This window comes from Schistocerca cancellata, unplaced genomic scaffold, assembly GCF_023864275.1.
Source record: "Schistocerca cancellata isolate TAMUIC-IGC-003103 unplaced genomic scaffold, iqSchCanc2.1 HiC_scaffold_1100, whole genome shotgun sequence".
Taxonomy (NCBI): Eukaryota; Metazoa; Arthropoda; class Insecta; order Orthoptera; family Acrididae; genus Schistocerca; species Schistocerca cancellata.
In genome coordinates this window covers 6,676,021-6,679,174 of record NW_026047099.1, presented here as the reverse complement: position 1 = coordinate 6,679,174, position 3,154 = coordinate 6,676,021, and positions in this window count along the sequence as shown.

Genomic DNA, 3,154 nt, shown 5'->3' with positions numbered 1-3,154 from the left:
TTCGACGGATGCAATTAAGAAGGAATAGTGCATCCGAAAAGAGATACTCGCCTAACAATTTATGATCCTGTCGTTGCCATATAAAGCTTTCTCGATTTAGAAAGTGAAGGCATAGAAGCGTTAGTATTTCATAGCGACGCAATTTATGTGTTAATTCGTCATTGTGAGGGATCGACGGATGCAATAAAGAAGGAATAGTGCATCTGAAAAGAGATACTCGCCTCCCAATATAAGATCCTGTCGTTGCCATAGAATCTTTCCTCGATTTAGAAACACAGGGCATAAAACCTACTGTATTTCATAGCGACGCAATTTCTGTGTTAATTCGTCATTGAGAATTATCGACGGATGCAATAAAGAAGTAATAGTGCATCCGAAGAGAGATACACGCCTACCAATATAAGATCATGTCGTTGCCATAGAAACGTTCCCCGATTTAGAAAAAGAAGGCATAGAACCTATAGTATATAATAGCGACGCAATTTCTATGTTTATTCGTCATAGTGAGGGATCGACAGATGCAATTAAGTAGGAATAGTGCATCCGAAAAGGGATACTCTCCTCCCAATAGAAGATCATGTCGTTGCCATAGAAACGTTCCTCGATGTAGAAAGAGAAGTCATTGAACCTATAGTATTTCATAGCGACACAATTTCTGTGTTAATTCGTCATTGTGAGGGATCGACGGATGCAATAAAGAAGGAATAGTGCATTAGGAGAGAGATACTCGCCTCCAAATATAAGATCTTGTCGTTGCCATAGAAGCGTTCCTCGATTTAGAAAGAGAAGGAATAGAACCTACTGTATTTCATAGCGACGCAGTTTTTGTGTTATTTCGTCATTGAGGGTTATCGACGGATGCAATAAAGAAGGAATACTACATCCGAAAAGAGATACTCGCCTCCCAATAGAAGATCCTGTCGTTGCCATTGAAACGTTCCTCGATTTAGAAAGAGAAGGCAATTTCTGTGTCAATTCGTCATTGTGAGGGATCGCCGGATGCAATAAAGAAGGAATATTGCATCCGAAAAGGGATATTCTCCTCCCAATAGAAGATCCATTCGATGCCATAGAAACATTACTCGATGTAGAAAGATAAGGCATAGAACCTATGGTATTTCATAGCGACGCAATTTCTGTGTTAATTCAACATTCTGAGGGATCGACGAAAGCAATAAAGAAGAAGTAGTGCATCCGAAAAGAGATGCTCGCCTCCCAATAGAACATCTTGACGTTGCCAAGAAACGTTCCTCAGTTTTGAAAGAGAAGGCATAGAACCGATGGCATTTCATAGGGACGTAATTTCTGTGTTAATTCGTCATTGTGAGGGATCGACGGATGCAATAAAGAAAGAATAGTGCATCAGAAAAGAGATACTCGCCTCCCAATATAAGATCCGGTCGTTGTCATAGAAACGTTCCTCGATTTGGAAAGAGATGGCATGGGACCTATAGTATTTCATAGCGACGCCATTTCTTTGTTAATTCGTCATTGTGAGGGATCGACGGATGCAATAAAGAAGGAATAGTGCATCCGAAAAGAGATGCTCGCCCCCCAATAGAAGATCCTCTCATTGCCCTAGAATCGTTCCGCGATTTAGAAAGAGAAGGCATACAACCTGTAGTATTTCATAGCGACGCAATTTCTGTGTTAATTCGTCATTGTGAGTGATCGACGAATGCAATAAAGAAGGAATAGTGCATCTGAAAAGAGACACTCGAATCCCAAAAGAAGATCCTGTCGTGGCCATAGAAACGTTCCTCGATTTAGAAAAAGAAGGCAACGAACCTATAGTATTTCATAGCGACGCAATTTATGTGTTAATTCCTCATTGTAAGGGTTCGACGGATGCAATTAAGAAGGAATAGTGCATCCGAAAAGAGATACTCGCCTAACAATTTAAGATCCTGTCGTTGCCATATAAAGCTTTCTCGATTTAGAAAGTGAAGGCATAGAAGCCATAGTATTTCATAGCGACGCAATTTATGTGTTAATTCGTCATTGTGAGGGATCGACGGATGCAATACAGAAGGAATAGTGCATCACAAAAGAGATACTCACCTCCCAATATAAAATCCTGTCGTTGCCATTGAAACGTTCCTCGATTTAGAAAGAGAAGGCATAGAACCTATAGTATTTCATAGCGACGCAATTTCTTAGTTAATTCGTCAATGTGAGGGATCGACGGATGCAATAAAGCAGGAATAGTGCATCCGAAAAGGGATGCTCGCCTCCCAACAGAAGATCCTCTCATTGCCATAGAATCGTTCCGCGATTTAGAAAGAGAAGGAATACAACCTATAGTATTTCATAGCGACGCAATTTCTGTGTTAATTCGTCATTGTGAGAGATCGACGAATGCAATAAAGAAGGAATAGTGCATCCGAAAAGAGATACTCGAATCCCAATAGAAGATCCTGTCGTTGCCATAGAAACGTTCCTCAATTTAGAAAAAGAAGGCATCGAACCTATAGTATTTCATAGCGACGCAATTTATGTGTTAATTCGTCATTGTGAGGGATCGACGGATGCAATAAAGAAGGAATAGTGCATCAGAAAAGAGATACTCGCCTCCCAATAGAAGATCCTGTCGTTGCCATAGAAACGTTCCTCGATGTAGGAAGAGAAGGCATAGAACCAATAGTATTTCATAGCGACCCAATTTCAGTGATAATTCAACATTGTGAGGAATGGTCGGATGCAATAAAGAAGAAATAGTGCATCCAAAAAAAGATGGTCGCCTCCCAACAGAGCATCCTGTCGTTGCCATAGAAACGATCCTCGATTTAGAAAGAGAATGCATATATCCTATAGTATGTCGTAGCCACGCAATTACTGTGTTAATTCGTCATTGTGAGGGATCGACAGATGCAATTAAGAAGGAATAGTGGATTGCAAACGAGATACTCGCCTACCAATATAAGATGCAGTCGTTGCCATAGAAACATTCCTCGATTTAGAAAGAGAAGAATTTAGAAAGAGTAGTATTTCATAGCAACGTAATTTCTGTGTTAATTCGTCATTGTGAGGGTCAACGGATGCAATTATGAAGGAGTAGTGCATCCGAAAAGAGATGCTCGGTTCTCAATAGAAGATCCTCTCATTGCCATATAATCGTTCCGCGATTTAGAAAGAGAAGGCATACAACCTATAG